This window comes from Ranitomeya variabilis, chromosome 1 (genome assembly GCF_051348905.1).
Source record: "Ranitomeya variabilis isolate aRanVar5 chromosome 1, aRanVar5.hap1, whole genome shotgun sequence".
NCBI lineage: Eukaryota > Metazoa > Chordata > Amphibia > Anura > Dendrobatidae > Ranitomeya > Ranitomeya variabilis.
The window spans coordinates 765,392,183-765,413,958 of record NC_135232.1 but is presented as its reverse complement, the minus strand read 5'-3'; the positions used below and the strand labels follow the sequence as shown (position 1 = coordinate 765,413,958).

General features: G+C 43.7%; 1 protein-coding gene across 4 annotated transcripts in view; it reads left to right on the top strand.

Annotated features, from left to right (window-relative positions):
- TBXA2R (thromboxane A2 receptor) overlaps positions 1 to 21,776 on the top strand; it is a 218,747-nt gene that overhangs the window by 68,329 nt on the left and 128,642 nt on the right. For 2 of the 4 annotated variants that reach the window (XM_077271915.1, XM_077271917.1), the window contains exon 1: positions 11,518 to 11,584. The exons of the other annotated variants lie outside the window; for them this stretch is intronic. The gene's annotated coding sequence lies outside the window, so the exon portion shown is untranslated. Of the gene's footprint in view, positions 1 to 11,517; positions 11,585 to 21,776 lie in introns of those variants that run through there. 4 annotated transcript variants of the gene reach the window in all.

Genomic DNA, 21,776 nt, shown 5'->3' with positions numbered 1-21,776 from the left:
GGGAGGGGCAGAAGCCGTTAGTAGGCCCTAACCACCTTTTTTTTTTTTAAAACCACATAATGAGAGCCGGAAGGTTGAAGCTCAGCTTTATTTAGTTGAGGACAACACCAGGGAGGGGCAGAAGCCGTTAGTAGGCCCTAACCACCTTTTTTTTTTTTAAAACCACATAATGAGAGCCGGAAGGTTGAAGCTCAGCTTTATTTAGTTGAGGACAACACCAGGGAGGGGCAGAAGCCGTTAGTAGGCCCTAACCACCTTTTTTTTTTTTAAAACCACATAATGAGAGCCGGAAGGTTGAAGCTCAGCTTTATTTAGTTGAGGACAACACCAGGGAGGGGCAGAAGCCGTTAGTAGGCCCTAACCACCTTTTTTTTTTTTAAAACCACATAATGAGAGCCGGAAGGTTGAAGCTCAGCTTTATTTAGTTGAGGACAACACCAGGGAGGGGCAGAAGCCGTTAGTAGGCCCTAACCACCTTTTTTTTTTTTAAAACCACATAATGAGAGCCGGAAGGTTGAAGCTCAGCTTTATTTAGTTGAGGACAACACCAGGGAGGGGCAGAAGCCGTTAGTAGGCCCTAACCACCTTTTTTTTTTTTAAAACCACATAATGAGAGCCGGAAGGTTGAAGCTCAGCTTTATTTAGTTGAGGACAACACCAGGGAGGGGCAGAAGCCGTTAGTAGGCCCTAACCACCTTTTTTTTTTTTAAAACCACATAATGAGAGCCGGAAGGTTGAAGCTCAGCTTTATTTAGTTGAGGACAACACCAGGGAGGGGCAGAAGCCGTTAGTAGGCCCTAACCACCTTTTTTTTTTTTAAAACCACATAATGAGAGCCGGAAGGTTGAAGCTCAGCTTTATTTAGTTGAGGACAACACCAGGGAGGGGCACACAGACAGACTCCTTTAGTAGGCCTGAAAAGCCTATTGCATTTTTCAAAATGGTAATTTGGAGCAGAAGGTTGAAGCTCAGCTTTATTTAGTTGAGGGCAACACCAGGGAGGGGCAGAAGCCGTTAGTAGGCCCTAACCAAAGTTGAAGGCCAAATGCAGTTTAATTTCTGATACTATAGGCCGAAAGCCAGAAGGTGGAAGTTCCGATTTAGACAGTGGAGCACAATTTGAATTAGGGACTGCAGACAGACTTAGTAGGCTGTCCCCTGTGGACCATGCATCCACCACATTAACCCATTGCGCCGTAATGGACACGTAATCTTCCGTGGCCATGCCTACAGGTCCATGCGTCTGTTGTCAGGTGCACCTTTGTACTCACAGATTGCCAGAGTGCATGGACAATGCGGTCTTCTACATGCTGGTGGAGGGTTGGGATGGCTTTTCTCGCAAAAGAAGTGTCGACTGGTTAGCTTGTAGCGTGGTACAGCGTAGTCCATCATGGCCTTATTAATAGTAAATAAAATATATAACTAGGCTCTATGAACTTTTAAATAGGTTCCAGGGGTACACGGGCAGCATTGGTGTGGTCAGTGGAGGAGTATTGCAAGTAGGGGCTGCAGACAGGCTATCAAAGGCCTAAAATAACAAACAGTAGGCAGTCATGGCAGTTTTACATCGGTTACATGGATACACAGGCAGGCACTCCAGGCAGCATTGTGGTCAGTGGAGGAGTATTGCAAGTAGGGGCCGCAGACAGGCTATCAAAGGCCTAAAATAACAAACAATAGGCTCATTGCAGTTTTACAGCGGTTACATGGATAGACGGGCAGGCAGCTTGGTGGTGGTGAGTGGAGGAGTATTTAAAGTAGGGACCGCAGACAGGCTTCAAAGGCCTAACATAAGAAAATGGGCTGGCTGTAGGCACTTTATAATTGGTTCCAGGGGTACACGGGCAGCAGTGGTCTGGTCAGTGGAGGAGTATTTAAAGTAGGGACCGCAGACAGGCTTCAAAGGCCTAACATAAGAAAATGGGCTGGCTGTAGGCACTTTATAATTGGTTCCAGGGGTACACGGGCAGCAGTGGTCTGGTCAGTGGAGGAGTATTTAAAGTAGGGACCGCAGACAGGCTATCAAAGGCCTAACATAACAAACAATAGGCTCATGATGGCAGTTTCACAGCGGTTACATGGATACACGGGCAGGCAGCTTGGTGGTGAGTGGAGGAGTATTTAAAGTAGGGACCGCAGACAGGCTATCAAAGGCCTAACATAAGAAAATGGGCTGGCTGTAGGCACTTTATAATTGGTTCCAGGGGTACACGGGCAGCAGTGGTCTGGTCAGTGGAGGAGTATTTAAAGTAGGGACCGCAGACAGGCTATCAAAGGCCTAACATAACAAACAATAGGCTCATGATGGCAGTTTCACAGCGGTTACATGGATACACGGGCAGGCAGCTTGGTGGTGAGTGGAGGAGTATTTAAAGTAGGGACCGCAGACAGGCTATCAAAGGCCTAACATAAGAAAATGGGCTGGCTGTAGGCACTTTATAATTGGTTCCAGGGGTACACGGGCAGCAGTGGTCTGGTCAGTGGAGGAGTATTTAAAGTAGGGACCGCAGACAGGCTATCAAAGGCCTAACATAACAAACAATAGGCTCATGATGGCAGTTTCACAGCGGTTACATGGATACACGGGCAGGCAGCTTGGTGGTGAGTGGAGGAGTATTTAAAGTAGGGACCGCAGACAGGCTATCAAAGGCCTAAAATAACAAACAATAGGCTCATGGCAGTTTTACAGCGGTTACATGGATACACAGGCAGCTTGGTGGTGAGTGGAGGAGTAGTGCAAGGAGTGTCTGTCCCAGTACTCCCAAAATATAAATAGATGTTAATGTCTCGCAAAACAACCAAAACAAAAAAAAAAGGTGGCATACTTAGGTACAGGGGTGGGCTCATCTACTGAGTTTCTGACATTGTAATTTGGCAGTAACTATTTAATGGTGCCAATATAGGACACAGACACAGACTACTTTAAGTTGCATCATAGATGTCTACAAATTTGTATTGTCAGTGCCAGACATTGAATGATGTCAGCGAATAGACTAAAGATTGGTGGAGCTGTGCGACATAATTTTGCACGTGGTAGAGCACATTTTGAGCTGGGGTAGGGGGGAACTCTCTTGAGGCCGGCGGGACCGCCCCAGGGCCCCTCATGTTACAACGGTGTGTCTGACGTTGGGTGCGCACCACCACCGCCAGAGACACTACATTGTACTATGAGGGACCCAGTAGCAATGCCGTCAACCAAAAGCGAGCACACCCACCTCTTCAGACAAACAGCAGTCTCACGGGTGCTTGCGCCAAGTCGCGATACCACGGCCCCGTGTGGGGAGTTTTGCCATTTAGGGAGGTGTAAACATGTCGTATGCTGTACAATCAGCTGCAGCAAATTAGACATTAGAAAAGTAATTCACAGGCAAGAGCTTTTCATAGGAAAGCTAGGTGTCGGCCGGGCAAGGTGGGGCAAAAGATTTCGAAATCCAGTTGTGGTTCATTTTAATGAATGTTAGATCGTCAACATTTTGGGTAGCCAGACGAGTCCTTTTTTCGGTTAATATTGAACCTGCAGCACTGAATACTCTTTCTGATAGGACACTTGCTGCCGGGCAAGCAAGCTCCTGCAATGCATATTCTGCCAATTCTGGCCAGGTGTCTAATTTGGAGGCCCAGTAATCAAATGGGAATGACGGTTGAGGGAGAACATCGATAAGGGATGAAAAATAGTTAGTAACCATACTGGACAAATGTTGTCTCCTGTCACTTTCAATTGATGCAGCAGTACCTGTCCTGTCTGCGGTCATAGCAAAATCACTCCACAACCTGGTCAGAAAACCCCTCTGTCCAACGCCACTTCTGATGTGTGCACCCCTAACACTCCTAGTCTGCTGCCCCCTGGAGCTTGTGTGAGAACGATCACGTGCGCTGTGTGCTGGGAATGCCTGAAGCAAACGGTCAACAAGAGTTGATTGTTTGGTTGCTAATATTAGTTCCAAGTTCTCATGTGGCATAATATTTTGCAATTTGCCTTTATAGCGTGGATCAAGGAGGCAGGCCAACCAGTAATCGTCATCGTTCATCATTTTCGTAATGCGTGTGTCCCTTTTTAGGATACGTAAGGCATAATCCGCCATGTGGGCCAAAGTTCCAGTTGTCAAATCTCCGGTTGTGATTGGTTGAGGGGCAGTTGCAGGCAAATCTACGTCACTTGTGTCCCTCAAAAAACCAGAACCCGGCCGTGACACGCAACCAATTTCCTGTGCCCCCGTGAAAGTTTCCGCATTAAAAATATACTCATCCCCATCATCCTCCTCGTCCTCCACCTCCTCTTCGCCCGCTACCTCGTCCTGTACACTGCCCTGACCAGACAATGGCTGACTGTCATCAAGGCTTCCCTCTTCCTCTGGTGCAGACGCCTGCTCCTTTATGTGCGTCAAACTTTGCATCAGCAGACGCATTAGGGGGATGCTCATGCTTATTACGGCGTTGTCTGCACTAACCAGCCGTGTGCATTCCTCAAAACACTGAAGGACTTGACACATGTCTTGTATCTTCGACCACTGCACACCTGACAACTCCATGTCTGCCATCCTACTGCCTGCCCGTGTATCCTCCCACAAATAAATAACAGCACGCCTCTGTTCGCACAGTCTCTGAAGCATGTGCAGTGTTGAGTTCCACCTTGTTGCAACGTCTATGATTAGGCGATGCTGGGGAAGGTTCAAAGACCGCTGATAGGTCTGCATACGGCTGGCGTGTACAGGCGAACGTCGGATATGTGAGCAAAGTGCACGCACTTTGAGGAGCAGGTCGGAGAACCCAGGATAAGTTTTCAATAAGCACTGCACCACCAGGTTTAAGGTGTGAGCCAGGCAAGGAATGTGTTTCAGTTGGGAAAGGGAGATGGCAGCCATGAAATTCCTTCCGTTATCACTCACTACCTTGCCTGCCTCAAGATCTACTGTGCCCAGCCACGACTGCGTTTCTTGTTGCAAGAACTCGGACAGAACTTCCGCGGTGTGTCTGTTGTCGCCCAAACACTTCATAGCCAATACAGCCTGCTGACGCTTGGCAGTAGCTGGCCCATAATGGGACAACTGGTGTGCAACAGTGTCATCTGCCGATGGAGTGGTTGGCCGACTGCGTTCTGTGGAAGAGCTGTAGCTTCTGCAGGAGGACGAGGAGGAGGAGGAGGGGGTGCGAACGCCTACAGCCAACTGTTTCCTAGACCGTGGGCTAGGCACAACTGTCCCTAAATTGATGTCGCCTGTGGACCCTGCATCCACCACATTCACCCAGTGTGCCGTGATGGACACATAACGTCCCTGGCCATGCCTACTGGTCCATGCATCTGTAGTCAGGTGCACCTTTGTACTCACAGATTGCCTAAGTGCATGGACGATGCGCTGTTTAACATGCTGGTGCAGGGCTGGGATGGCTTTTCTGGAAAAAAAGTGTCGACTAGGTAGCTCGTATCGTGGTTCAGCGTACTCCATCAGGGCTTTAAAAGCTTCGCTTTCAACTAAACGGTAGGGCATCATCTCTAACGAGATTAGTCTAGCTATGTGGGCGTTAAAACCCTGTGTACGCGGATGCGAGGATAAGTACTTCCTTTTTCTAACCAGAGTCTCATGTAGGGTGAGCTGGACTGGAGAGCAGGAGATCGTGGAACTTTCGGGTGTGCCGGTGTACATGGCAGACTGAGAGACGGTTGGAGACGGTATTGTTTCCGCCGGTGCCCTAGATGCAATATTTCCTCCTACTAAACTGGTGATTCCCTGACCCTGACTGCTTTTGGCTGGCAAAGAAACCTGCACAGATACTGCCGGTGGTGCGGAAAATGGTGGCCTTACAGTGACGGAAGGGATGTTGCGTTGCTGACTAGCTTCATTGGCCGAGGGTGCTACAACCTTAAGGGACGTTTGGTAGTTAGTCCAGGCTTGAAAATGCATGGTGGTTAAGTGTCTATGCATGCAACTAGTATTTAGACTTTTCAGATTCTGACCTCTGCTTAAGCTAGTTGAACATTTTTGACAGATGACTTTGCGCTGATCAGTTGGATGTTGTTTAAAAAAATGCCAGACTGCACTCTTCCTAGACTCGGATCCCTTTTCAGGGATTGCAGACTGAGCTTTAACCGGATGGCCACGCTGTCCTCCAACAGGTTTTGGCTTTGACACGCGTTTTGGGCCAGATACGGGCCCGGCAGATGGAACCTGTTGCGATGTTGATGCCTGCTGCGGCCCCTCCTCCACCTCCGCTTCTGAACTACTGCCGCCTGCACCCTGTTCCCCCAATGGCTGCCAATCGGGGTCAATAACTGGGTCATCTATTACCTCCTCTTCGAGCTCGTGTGCAACTTCGTCTGTGTCACTGTGTCGGTCGGTGGTATAGCGTTCGTGGCGGGGCAACATAGTCTCATCAGGGTCTGATTGTGGATCTGTACCCTGAGAGGGCAATGTGGTGGTCTGAGTCAAAGGAGCAGCATAGTACTCTGGCTGTGGCTGTGCATCAGTGCACTCCATGTCAGAATCTACTTGTAATGGGCATGGCCTGTTAAATGTTTCACTTTCTAAGCCAGGGACGGTATGTGTAAAGAGCTCCATGGAGTGACCCGTTGTGTCGCCTGCTGCATCCTTCTCTCTTGTTGTAGTTTTTGCTGAGGAGGACAAGGAAGCGACTTGTCCCTGACCGTGAACATCCACAAGCGACGCGCTGCTTTTACATTTACCAGTTTCGGAAGAGGAGGCAAAAGAGCTAGAGGCTGAGTCTGCAATGTAAGCCAAAACTTGCTGTTGCTGCTCAGCCTTTAAAAGCGGTTTTCCTACTCCCAGAAAAGAGAGCGTTCGAGGCCTTGTGTAGCCTGACGACGAAACTGGCTCCACAGCTCCAGACTTAGGTGGAATATTTTTATCCCCACGACCACCTGATGCTCCACTACCACTACCATCATTACCAGCTGACAATGAACGCCCACGACGACCTCTTGCACCAGACTTCCTCATTGTTTAAAAATCGTAACCAAACTAACTTTATTTGTTGCTGTCAAACAACTTACACGGTGAGCTATAACTTCAGTATGATTTCAATATCCCTTAACAGGTTGGTGAGACCACAAGGAAAATCAGGCACAATGTTACACACTCTGTTTTCTGTGACACCAAATCACAGAGATGACACACACGCAGGACTGTCACTCAAGCACTAATGTCAATATTAATCTCCCACCTAATTTATTTTTTTTTTTTTCTCTGTGAGACTTTAGAAACCAAATAATATTTAAAAAAAAAACAAAAAAACAAGGCTTTCTATGGCCCACTGAATGAGAGATGGCACGCACAGGAGTGGCACACAAGCCCTGACTGAGGCCAATATTTTTCTCCCACTGATTGATGTAGTGTTTTTGTGTTGAGGTTGATTTTAAAACACAAATGAAGGAAAAAAATAAAAAGGCTTTCTATGGCCCACAATTAGAGAGAGAGGTGGCACACCCAGGAGTCAAGACTGGCACACAAGCTGAAATGGCAATATTACTCTCCCACTGTTTTTTTATGTTTTTTTTTTTTATTTTCAGGGAGACTTTAGAAACCAAATAATATTAAAAAAAAAACAAAAAAACAAGGCTTTCTATGGCCCACTGAATGAGAGGGAGAGAGGTGGCACACCCAGGAGTCAAGACTGGCACACAAGCTGAAATGGCAATATTACTCTCCCACTGTTTTTTTATGTATTTTTTTTTTTTATTTTCAGGGAGACTTTAGAAACCAAATAATATTAAAAAAACCAAAAAATAAATAGGCTTTCTATGGCCCACTGAATGAAAGGGAGAGAGGTGGCACACCCAGGAGTCAAGACTGGCACACAAGCTGAAAGGGCAATATTACTCTCCCACTGTTTTTTTATGTATTTTTTTTTTTTATTTTCAGGGAGACTTTAGAAACCAAATAATATTAAAAAAACCAAAAAATAAATAGGCTTTCTATGGCCCACAATTAGAGAGAGAGGTGGCACACCCAGGAGTCAAGACTGGCACACAAGCTGAAATGGCAATATTACTCTCCCACTGTTTTTTTATGTTTTTTTTTTTTATTTTCAGGGAGACTTTAGAAACCAAATAATATTAAAAAAAAAACAAAAAAACAAGGCTTTCTATGGCCCACTGAATGAGAGGGAGAGAGGTGGCACACCCAGGAGTCAAGACTGGCACACAAGCTGAAATGGCAATATTACTCTCCCACTGTTTTTTTATGTATTTTTTTTTTTTATTTTCAGGGAGACTTTAGAAACCAAATAATATTAAAAAAACCAAAAAATAAATAGGCTTTCTATGGCCCACTGAATGAAAGGGAGAGAGGTGGCACACCCAGGAGTCAAGACTGGCACACAAGCTGAAAGGGCAATATTACTCTCCCACTGTTTTTTTATGTATTTTTTTTTTTTATTTTCAGGGAGACTTTAGAAACCAAATAATATTAAAAAAACCAAAAAATAAATAGGCTTTCTATGGCCCACAATTAGAGAGAGAGGTGGCACACCCAGGAGTCAAGACTGGCACACAAGCTGAAATGGCAATATTACTCTCCCACTGTTTTTTTATGTTTTTTTTTTTTATTTTCAGGGAGACTTTAGAAACCAAATAATATTAAAAAAAAAACAAAAAAACAAGGCTTTCTATGGCCCACTGAATGAGAGGGAGAGAGGTGGCACACCCAGGAGTCAAGACTGGCACACAAGCTGAAATGGCAATATTACTCTCCCACTGTTTTTTTATGTATTTTTTTTTTTTATTTTCAGGGAGACTTTAGAAACCAAATAATATTAAAAAAACCAAAAAATAAATAGGCTTTCTATGGCCCACTGAATGAAAGGGAGAGAGGTGGCACACCCAGGAGTCAAGACTGGCACACAAGCTGAAAGGGCAATATTACTCTCCCACTGTTTTTTTATGTTTTTTTTTTTTTTATTTTCAGGGAGACTTTAGAAACCAAATAATATTAAAAAAACCAAAAAATAAATAGGCTTTCTATGGCCCACAATTAGAGAGAGAGGTGGCACACCCAGGAGTCAAGACTGGCACACAAGCTGAAATGGCAATATTACTCTCCCACTGTTTTTTTATGTTTTTTTTTTTTATTTTCAGGGAGACTTTAGAAACCAAATAATATTAAAAAAAAAACAAAAAAACAAGGCTTTCTATGGCCCACTGAATGAGAGGGAGAGAGGTGGCACACCCAGGAGTCAAGACTGGCACACAAGCTGAAATGGCAATATTACTCTCCCACTGTTTTTTTATGTATTTTTTTTTTTTATTTTCAGGGAGACTTTAGAAACCAAATAATATTAAAAAAACCAAAAAATAAATAGGCTTTCTATGGCCCACTGAATGAAAGGGAGAGAGGTGGCACACCCAGGAGTCAAGACTGGCACACAAGCTGAAAGGGCAATATTACTCTCCCACTGTTTTTTTATGTTTTTTTTTTTTTTTCAGGGAGACTTTAGAAACCAAATAATATTAAAAAAAAAAAAAAAAAAATAGGCTTGCTATAGCCCACTGAATGAGAGATAGCACACACAGCAGTGGCACACAAGCCCTGACTGAGGCCAATATTTTTCTCCCACTGATTGATGTAGTGTTTTTGTGTTGAGGTAGATTTTAGAACACAAATCACGGAAAAAATAAATAGGCTTTCTATGGCCCACTGAATGAAAGGGAGAGAGGTGGCACACCCAGGAGTCAAGACTGGCACACAAGCTGAAAGGGCAATATTACTCTCCCACTGTTTTTTTATGTTTTTTTTTTTTTTTCAGGGAGACTTTAGAAACCAAATAATATTAAAAAAAAAAAAAAAAAAAAAAATAGGCTTGCTATAGCCCACTGAATGAGAGATAGCACACACAGCAGTGGCACACAAGCCCTGACTGAGGCCAATATTTTTCTCCCACTGATTGATGTAGTGTTTTTGTGTTGAGGTAGATTTTAGAACACAAATCACGGAAAAAATAAATAGGCTTTCTATGGCCCACTGAATGAAAGGGAGAGAGGTGGCACACCCAGGAGTCAAGACTGGCACACAAGCTGAAAGGGCAATATTACTCTCCCACTGTTTTTTTATGTATTTTTTGTTTTTTCAGGGAGACTTTAGAAACCCAATAATATTTAAAAAAAAAAATAAATAGGCTTTCTATGGCCCACTGAATGAGAGGGAGAGAGGTGGCACACCCAGGAGTCAAGACTGGCACACAAGCTGAAAGGGCAATATTATTCTCCCACTGTTTTTTTAGGTTTTTTTTTTTTTTTTCAGGGAGAATTAGAAACCAAATAATATTAAAAAAAAAAAAAAAAAATAGGCTTGCTATAGCCCACTGAATGAGAGATAGCACACACAGCAGTGGCACACAAGCCCTGACTGAGGCCAATATTTTTCTCCCACTGATTGATGTACTGTTTTTGTGTTGAGGTAGATTTTAGAACACAAATCACGGAAAAAATAAATAGGCTTTCTATGGCCCACTCAGTGAGAGATGGCACACACAGGGATGGCACTGTAGCAGAAATGCCAATCTTAATCTCCCACAAAAAAAAAAAACAAAAAAAAAAAAAAAACTGTCCTACAATTACTATCTCCCTGCAGTAATGTAAGCCAGGTATGGCAGGCAGCAATAGGAGTGGACTGATGCACAAATTAAATAAAAAGTGTGGAAAAACAGAAAAGATAGCTGTGCAGAAAGGAAGGAACAAGAGGATATGTGCTTTGAAAAAAGCAGTTGGTTTCCACAGTGGCGTACACACAGCAATACAGCTATCACGGAGCCTTCTAGGGCAGCCCAATGAGCTACAGCGCTGAGGGGAAAAAAAAAAAAAAATAGCTTCCACAGTCCCTGCACACCGAAGGTGGTGTTGGACAGTGGAAATCGCTGCAGCACAAGCGGTTTGGTGGTTAGTGGACCCTGCCTAACGCTCTCCCTGCTTCTGATGAAGCGGCAGCAACCTGTCCCTAAGCTCAGATCAGCAGCAGTAAGATGGCGGTCGGCGGGAACGCCCCTTTATAGCCCCTGTGACGCCGCAGACAGCAAGCCAATCACTGCAATGCCCTTCTCTAAGATGGTGGGGACCAGGATCTATGTCATCACGCTGCCCACACTCTGCGTTCACCTTCATTGGCTGAGAAATGGCGCTTTTCGCGTCATTGAAACGCGACTTTGGCGCGAAAGTCGCGTACCGCATGGCCGACAAGCACAGGGGTCGGATCGGGTTTCATGAGACGCCGACTTAGCCAAAAGTCGGCGACTTTTGAAAATGATCGACCCGTTTCGCTCAACCCTACTATTCAATATTTAGCTGCTCACCTCTGTCACCCTTCCTCTCATCTCCTGACAAGGCTCTTATCACAACAACATAATCACAATGCCAATGCACCCAACATAGTCAATTTCTAGAGCATTTTCATAATTATGGCTCTCACTTTTTTAGTCATATGCGTGTTGAAATGCACTGTTATCATTAAGTATAAATATAGTGATATTGGTGTCAACTCAAAACAATCACTGACAGACCGTTCATGTGTTTTATCAGGATGAAGATCAAGGATCAGAACAGTCAGTTAAGGTGGAGTCCATGCTTCCAAGCAATCAGGAAGTAAGGATATTGCAGAGTTGTGGGCTGTTCAATAGATAACTGGGGTGTGGACTAGAATTGCAGTGGAAAAAAGATATACATTTTGGTTCATGCTTCATTTCAACTTTTATAAAACAGTTCTCAGTGCCAGGCAGCAACAAGAAAAGCAAACTAAATTTTAGACCGTAAAAAAGAGATAAAATTCTATTATCCCATTTAAAAGGGAATCTATCACATTTTAAAAACACTCTAATCTATGGACAGCATGGTATAGAGAAGGAGCTGTTGAGCAGAATGAAATGTAGGTTTGTTTGAAAAGATTCAGTGTAACAGGCATATTATTTATTGAAATGCCTAGTGTTTACACGCAAATGAGTCCAGTGGGCAGTCCTACTCAGTGACTGACAGCTTTCTCTGCATGCACCGTCATATAGGAATCGTTCACTAGACTCATTTGCATACAAACTCCAGAAAGTTAATTTAATAAAATTCAAGGTTTATTGAAACTTTCCTCACAAAAATGTATATCAATATGATGAGCTCCTCATGCTCTGTAACATCCTGAAAGCAGATCAGATACCATTCTAAACATGGCAGGTTCCCTTTATAATATTCACCCTCTATAAATCTCTAAGAAGCTTTAGAGTATTCAGAGGCAGCAACTAGAATAATAAATTGGATGGGGATGAGCGAACGTTCTCGATTATACTCGGTTATCATTGGAGCATCACGGTGCTCGGATGTGCTCGTTACTCGATGAGCAATGGGCAGTGCTCGAGTGCAAACTTAAATCCTGGCCTAGTATCTTTAGTGCCTCTTAAGCAGCCAATAAGCATAAGGGAATTGCCTGTGAGTCACTGTAATGTCGTAGCCATCTTGGTTGTTGCATTACTATGATTGGCTGGCCATGTGACATCATCAGAGGTTATAAAAGGTCAGCCGCTGCCTGGCTCGGCACACTGACGCACTTTGCACAGCTCTGTAACACTTTGTATTGTAGAGAGCAAGTGCTTGTCAAGGCCTCTGTGTGCACAGTATAAAAAATCAGAGGCCTGTAGTGTTGATAGTGGTGATGAAGCTCGGAGAAAGAGTCGCAGGAGCAGGAAGAGTGACAGAATCCAGTCTGAAGACAGGGATTAGGCCTGTGCAGTCTGTTGGCAAATATATAGGTCCAGTTTTTTTAAGGGGCTCAAAAAATTTAATTTATTTTGATTCATAGAGTATTGCAAGCTTTGAGGTCCTATTTTGTGTTATTTAAAAAAAAATGCGTAATACGTGCTCTAAGGGACTAGGAAGTGGATGTGCTGATGATGGTGCACATAGATGTCGAGGACGTGGGGCCGCTGCGACTATGCCTGTTGCTGGAGCACAAGAAGCACGACCATCCATGACACATTGGTTCCTATCCCACTTTGCAGGGAAGCACGGTGCACTACTTCTGAAGCCAGAGCAGTAAAAAATGGTGGTCAGTTAGATAGCACATACTGCTTCCAGCATGCTTGGTGGCACCACCCAGTCTTCGACATGGTCCAGTCTCACCAGCCTACAGTCTGGATCATTTAATCCTCACTCTGCTCTCCCTTCCTCCCACCATGTTGAGTCCCAGAAAACTACTGATCCCACACTGGGACACTCAGAGGAGCGCTTTACCAAAACATTTCTTGAGTGTGGCCTCTCAACCTGCATGCTCCAAGAGGGACAGGATGACATGCTCTTTAGTGATGCACAGAACTTAGAGCAGCCACAGCCACAAGAATATGGTAGTGGGGAATCACAAATTTGGGATAAGGAGGAAGATAATGATGAGACACAGTTGCTGCGAAGTCTTGTTGTTAAGTCACAAAGTCAGGAGGACCAGGGTGCAGTGGTGGAAAACAATGTGGTGAATGACGAAATCACCAACTCAACCTGGGAAACTTGCATGCAGAGCGAGGCCAGCAGCGCTGAGGGGGAGAGATCAACAGCATCAACAGAGACAGGAAGAGACACTGGGGTAACCAGATGGACAAGGCAGGAAACTGTTCTGCAGAGCACTGACACTCTGTCATAAAGTTAGGTGTTCCCCAGTTTGGGACTTTTTTAAAAAGAGTTCTCAGAGTAACAAAATGGCCTTTTGCAAACTGTACCATGCCAAGATCAGCAGGGGCATGTCTATTAAGAACCTAACCACCACCAAAATAATTAGGCACATGTTATCTAAGCACACGACTTGGTGGGTCGAATATGTGGATACACAATTGGTGCCATTTCGTTACATCACTGCCTCTTCCCCTGTGCTAGGTGCTTCCCAATAACTTGCCAAAACACTGGCACAGATGCCTCTTGCCTTGCACCTGTCTTGCACATTCTGACTTACCATCATCAGGCACTTCCAAATCCTTGTTACAGTCCAGCGTTCAGCTGTCCCTACCCCGGGTCTTGGAATAAAAAATAAAGTTTCCAGCCACCCACACACAGGCCCAAATGCTAATTGGGCATATTTCCAGGCTGCTTGCCATTGAAATGTTGCCATTTGAGCTGGTAGTCACAGGATTTCTGCTGACTCATGGCGGCAGCTGTCATTTGGCACTTGGTCCCCAGCTGCCACTTTTTCTCCCGATGTGGCATCCCTGCCTTGTACCAGCACGTGTTCAGGAACATGACTCATGCCTTTACCAACGCACTTACATTGTCTGCTTAATGATTGACACTTAATGATCGAGAAGCTACATTTCCCTGACGGCACACTGGGTGAACATTGTGGAGGCTGGGGCTGAGTCACACCCTGGCACTTCGCATGTGCTCCCGACGCCAAGGATTGCTGGCCCTACTTTTATCAGGGTTTCGTTCCCCTTCTACAACAGTTCCTGGAACCACTCCTGCTCCTTCTCATCCTCCATCTCTGTTGTGGTATCTCAGAGCACATCGTCCACATCAGCCAAAAACTGGAAGCTCTACAGCACTGCTTCAGCAAAGCGACAACAGGCTCTGCTGAAGCTAATTTGTCTAGGAAACAAACCGCACACTGCAATAGAGTTACTTAAAGGAATAACAGACCAGATCGATCTGTGGCTTTTGCCGCTGAACCACCAACCAGGTATGGTCGTGTGTGATAATAGGCGTAACCTGGTGGCAGCTGTGAAGGTTGGCAAGCTCACACACATACCATGCTTGGTACATATGTTCAACTTGCTAGTCCAGCAGTTTCTAAGAACATACACAGGTTTGCCTGAGTTTCTGGTCAATGTACGCCACGATAGCACCAATTTCTACAAGTTGGCTACAGCTGCTGCCGCTCTGGCATTGCTGAGGCAGCACATGCAAGTGCCAGCTCACTGACTGGTGTGCGACATCACCACACACTGGAACTCCACACTAGACATGTTGGCAAGACTTTGTGAGCAGAAGAGGCCAGTGGTTGAGTACCAGCTTGAACTTGCCCTTTGGTAATCTGGTCAGCCTCCTCACATAACAGAAGAGTGGGTATGTATGTCTGACATTTGTTTGGTTGTCCAAGACTTTTGAGGATGCCACAAAGAGGGTGAGCGGCGATAAAGCCATTGTCAGTGCAACAATCCCACTTCTGTGCCGCTGCTCACAATTAAAAATGAAGCTTTGCATGCAGACCAGGTAGGGATGGAGGAAGACATAACACAGAGAGGTTGTAGTCAACCCAGCCTCATCTCATCTGCTCAGCATGGATTGGATAACAATGAGGAGGTGGACACTGAGGAGGAGGGAGAGGAGGAACAGGAGCTGGTGGCTAACGCAATAGAGCCTAGTAGCCACAACCTTTGTCCCTTCTCTTCTATGTGGATGGGCTGAGGATGGGAATGAGGAGGAAGAGAGGGAGAAGATGGAGAGTCGTCATCATGGTGGACATAGGGAGTGTGACACATATGGTCAACTATATGTACCAATGCCATTCTAGTGACCCTAGCATTAAATTAATCTTGGCAAAAAAGAGTACTAGTTATTCACCCTGCTAGACCCATACTACAAGGAGAACTTTGCATCTCTTCTTCCTTAGATGGAGAGGTCTTCTAAAATGGTGCTATACCAGAAGGCCATTGTGGAAAATATGTTGAAAAAATACCCATCAGATAATTCTAGTAGCAAGGTACAAGCTTCCTTGCCTAAGAAAAGAGCAGAGGCCTGAGAGACACACAATATAGGCAGGGGTACACTGTCAAAGGCGTGTGGCAATTTCATGACACCAGCCCAGTGCATGATGACCGGGTATTTTTGCCAAGGAGGGAAGTTTTTAGACATGGTCAAGCAATACCTGGCCATCCAAATGAGCGTACTCCCTAATTCTGCTGCAACTTTCAACTATTGGATCTCAAAGTTGGACACCTGTCATGAGCTGTCCCTCTATGACTTTGAGGTGCTGTGCTGCCCTAGCATCTTGCCTGAGGGGGCTTTCAGTTTTGCCTGTTAACAGAGAATGCAGACACGCTCACTCTTATAAAAATGAACAAGGCCTGGATTAGTCGATACTTTTTCACTCCACCAGATGACAGCAGTACATTAAGGGTTTGTAATATTCAATATTTTAAAGAGGCACACCAGTTGTTGCCTTTCAGGGATCTATAGATGACCCTAATCATTTTTACTGTCTGGCTTTGCACTTTCTGGAAAGCCTTTTTGACTATATAAGTACATTAACTATGCTTTCAAAATATTTTCGTTCAAAATGTTGTTATGATTCAATGATTCATCTATACAGTTCAAAATGGTTATTGCAGCATTATTGTGGTGTGTAAAACACAAAAAGCATATAAAAATAGTTCAGGATTACATTACTTATCCATACAGTATGGCATGCTTTCTGTCCTATTTTGGTGGTATATATCAGTAAAACAAAGCATTTGAAAATTTAGCTTTTTGCTTCACATTTCTTATCTATACACTATTTCATTTTCTAGGGGTCATTTTTGTGATATATAAAACTCCAAAACAAGATAAAAAAGTTGTTGGGTTACATTTGTCAGCCATACAATATTACAATATTACGTGTTTTTGGGTACGTTTCATTTGTATATAATCCTACAAAAACGTTTTCAAAATTTTATTATTATTATATTGATCACCCATTAGACTATTCCGTGGTCTGGAGTACATTTCCTTGGTATTTAACCCTCAAAAAACTTGTTCAAAATTTATTGGTATTATATTGCTCATATATAGGGTATAACATTTTTTGGGTGCATTTCGTTGCTATAAAAGCCTCAAAAAACATTTTCAAAATTTATCGGTATTATATTCCTCGTCCATATGGTATTACATCTTCTTGGGTACATTTTACTGCTATATAAGTCTCATAAACTTGCTCCAAATTTATTGGTATCCTATTTCTCACTCATAGGGTATTATATATTCTTGGGTAAATTTAGTTGCTTTATACACCTCAAAAAAATTGCTCAAAATTTTATAATTATTATATTGCTTACCCATCGTGGTCTGGATTACATTTAGTTGCTATATAACCCTCAAAAAACGTATTACAAAATGTATGGGTATTATATTGCTCATCCATAGGATATTACATCTAATTGTGTACAGTTCGTTGCTATATAAACCAACCAAAACTTGTTCAAAATTTTAGGCTGTGTGCACACGTTGCAGATTTTGTGCATTATTTCGGCGCGGATTAGTGACAAAATCTGAAGCACAGTCTGATGACAGCAAAGTGAATGAGAAACCTGAAGTGTAATTTTGACTTGGTCATTTTTTACCTGTGTTTTTCACCATTCAGGAGCATCAATATACGACAATTTGAACAGAATGTGTATGAGGCCCTCCTTTACGTCTTACTTTACGTTTATTTTCGGCAGTTCTTGCTACCTTCATAAATTGCACTGAATTCTCATTGGAATGTTTTATTGTCACTCCTTAAAGTGCAGTAAAAGTGTGACGCCATTGTTCTCAGCAGTGATCTGAGAGTCAGAGATGCTTCCAGGGGTCTTTTCCATGCTGTTCTCCTTCCATTCAGCACTTTTCCCATCCAAACTAATATTTTCACTGCCCCCCAGACCTCTTTGTAGGGTCTGCCCCAAAAAAGCTCGGCTTTCCCATTGATTCCCATTATACTCGTTAGTCAAGCATTAGGAATTGCTCGGTTCGACCAACGAGTACCTGAGCATTTTAGTGCTCTCTCATCTCTAATGGTCTGACTTAAAATGGGAGGTTACAAAAATTAGACTTGTTTGGTAAACAGACTTTAAAAGAGGCACAGATTAAAAAACGAATATGTCACAAATGAAAAACACAAGATCTAGACAAAAAATGTTAATACTAAATGTATACAAATTTATACAAAATTATGATAAAGAAAACTGTCAGCGAACTTACTCTTAGGCTTCTTTCACACTAGCGTCGGCACGGGGCCGACGCGCGTTATGAAAGTGATGCCCGACGTGGGCAGCAGAAGCAGTCTTACAACGCTTCCGCTGCCCCATTGTAAGGTTCGGGGAGGATGGGGCGGGGTTTCGGCCGCACATGCGGGGTCAAAAATGGCAGACATGACGCGCAAAAAAAGTTACATGTAACTTTTTTTGTGCCGATGGTCCGCCAAAACACGACGCAACCATCGCACGACGGTTGCGCCGTGTAGCCATACGTCGCAATGCATCGCTAATGTAAATCTATGGGGAAAAAACGCATCCTGCAGACTACTTTGCAGGATGTGTTTTTTCTCCTAAACGGCGCATTGCGACGTACAGCAAACAACGCTAGTGTGAAAGAAGCTTTACTAAACCACTACTAACTAACTTAAACCTTTTCATGCCACAGCACATTTTCGTTTTTGCGTTTTTGTTTTTTGCTCCCCTGCTTCGCAGAGCCATAGCTTTTTTATTTTTCTGTCAATATGGTCATGTGAGGGCTTGTTTTTTGCGGGACAAGTTGTACTTCTGAAAGACACCATCGGTTTTACAATATCAAGTACTGGACAATGGGAAAAAAATTCCAAGTGCGGTGAAATTGCATAAAAAGTGCAATACAACAACTATTTTTTGTTTTTTACCCTGTTCACCAAATGCTAAAACTGACCTGCCATGATGATTCTCCAGGTTATTACGAGTTCGTAGATACCAAACTTGTCTAGGTTCCTTCCTATTTAAGTGGTGAAAAAAATGCAAAGTATGTTAAAAACAAATTGAGTCATTTTCTGAGACCCGTAGCGTCTCCATTTTTCATCTGGGGCCGGGTGAGGGCTTATTTTTTTGTATGCCGAGTTGACATTTTTAACCCCTTAATGACAGCCAATTTGGTACTTAATGACTAAGCCAATTTTTAGGCTATGTGCCCACGTTGCGGATTTGTGTGCAGATTTTTCAGCACCGTTTCTGCAAAATCTGTAGGTAAAACGCACTGCGTTTTAGCTGCGGATTTATCGCAAAATTCCTGCGGTTTTTGTGTGGATTTCACCTGCGGTTTTACACCTGCAGATTCCTAATGAGGAGCAGGTGTAAAACGCTGTGGAATCCGCACAAAGAATTGACATGCTGCGGAAAATACAACGTAGCTTTTCAGCCCGGTATTTTCCGCAGCATGTGCACAGCGGATTTGGTTTTCCATAGGCCTACATGGTACTGTACACCGCATGGAAAACTGCTGCGAATCCGCAGCGGCCAATCTGCTGCGGATTCGCAGCCAAATCAGCAACTTGTGCACATAGCCTCACACTTCTGACCACTGTCACTTTATGAGGTTATAGCTCTGGAACACTTCAATGTATCCCATTGATTCTGAGTCTGTTTTTTCATGACATATTGTACTTCATGTTAGTGGTAAAATTTCTTTGATATAACTTGCGTTTATTTACGAAAATAAATGGAAATTTTGCAAAAATTTTGAAAATTTTGCAATTTTCACATTTTCAATTGCTGTACCCTTAAATCAGAGTGTGGTGTCACACAAAATAGTTAATGAATAGCATTTCCACTTCAGCTTTCACTTTCACGTCAACTTTACATCAGCACAATTTTGAAAACATAATTTTTTTGTTAAGACGTTATAAGGGTTAAAAGTTGACCAGCGATTTCTCATTTTTCCAACAAAATTTACAAAACCATTTTTTAGGGACCACCTCACATTTGAAGTGAATTTGGGGGTCAATATAACAGAAAATACCCAAAAGTGATACCATTCTAAAATCTGCACGTCTCAAGGTGAGTGAACTAAAATTCCTCCACAGAATTGTAAAAGACTCATTGCCAGTTATCACAAGCGCTTGATACTGCTAATGGTGGCCCAACCAGTTATTAGGTTTACGGGGCAATCCCTTTTTCACACAGGTCCCTCTAGGTTTGGATTTCTATTACCCTTATTAATAAAGACCTTCATTTAAAAACTGAATTCTGTGGTTACTTGTGTTATCTTTATGTAATATTTACAATTGTCTGGTGATCTGAAACATTACGTGTGACAAACATGCAAAAAGATAGGAAATCAGGAAGCGGGCAAACACTTTTTCACAGAAATGTGTATCTTGCGCATGTTTTTTAACTTTCTGCTGGCATGGCAATGTGCAGAGTGCAAATGAAGCCTGGGAGCGTACACACAACATTCATTGCGCCTTCCCAGACAAGCAGAAAATATTCAGATCCACATCTGCTGTCTTTCATCAACAATTTCCTTGTCTCTGACGGCTGCAATATGCTGTTTGCTTATGTAAAAATGATTCAAGTCCTTTCAAAGCCATAATTGTAGCGGATATTTATTTTGTTTAATACCGTTGCTCTTAAGTTGCTTGACTTTGTGTAAAACACTTCATGCAGCTAACAACATTAATAATAAACACTGCAGTAGGATAAATAGAATTGTATCTGGCTTATTGGAATAGAGACCTTAGCGAGAAAATAAAGTTATGTTCTCCCTGTGGCCCCTTGCTTTCAGTTATTGGGGCTGGGGTTCCAGAGAGTTATTACCGTGAGAGCAGAACATGGATTGACAGCCTGCGCTGTACACACACTGCGCACACACTGCACAAACATACACTGCACACACACACTGCACAAACACACACTGCACACACACTGCACAAACATACACTGCACACATACACTGCACAAACACACACTGCACACACACTACACACACTGCGCAAACATACACTGCACACACACACTGCACACACACACTGCACACACACACACTACACACACACACTGCACAAGCATACACTGCACACACACACTGCACAAACACACACTACACACACACTACACACACACACTGCACAAGCATACACTGCACACACACTGCACAAACACACACTGCACACACTGCACAAGCATACACTGCACATACACACTGCACAAACACACACTGCACACACACTACACACACTGCCCACACACACTGCACAAACACACACTGCACACACACTGCACAAACATACACTGCACACACACACTGCACAAACACACACTGCACAAACATACACTGCACACACACTGCACAAACACACACTGCACACAAACACACACTGCATAGCAGAATGTGAATCAAAGTGTGTAAGGCTAGGTTCACATTGCGTTAGTGGATGATCGCTAATGGACAGCGTTGCACGGCAAAAATGTCGCAATTAACGCCGTGCAACGGGTCCGTTAGCGCACCCATTGACAGCAATGTAAATTTCGCCTGTAGTGCATCGCTAGCGCGTGCCTTTTTCGGCTCGCACTAGCGATGTGCCGTTCTTTTGTAGCGCGCCCGAGGTCCGTTCCCCGCTCTCGCAGATCGGGGATCTGCGAGAGCGGGGACATTAGCGCGACCCCTAAACGCGGCCCCTACAAAAACATTGCGTTAGCGCAATCCGCTAGCGCTGGCGCTAAACGGATTGCCCTAATGCAATGTGAACCTATCCTAAGAGTGATTACAGCCACACTCACAATACAGTGAACTGTAACTGTAATAACATCCTACATCACCCTGATGATTGGCAGCTCCACAGAGAGCAAAATTCATGTTCTCCCCCTAGTCGTGCTTCCAGTAAATCAGTTTAGCAGGATTTGTACAATTTACCTGTAGGTTACTAGTGTGGCTCCGATTCATCATAGCCTTTACTCCTATTTTTTTCTAGTTTTGCATCTTTTTTTGTTTGCACCCAAAACATTATTGTATTTGCTCCTCTTTTAAAGTTTATTATACATGTTCTCACCTGCTTAGCAATTGCAGATGTTTTCAATTGATCAATTGTGACTTTTTAAAAAGTTGCAATATTAGCACA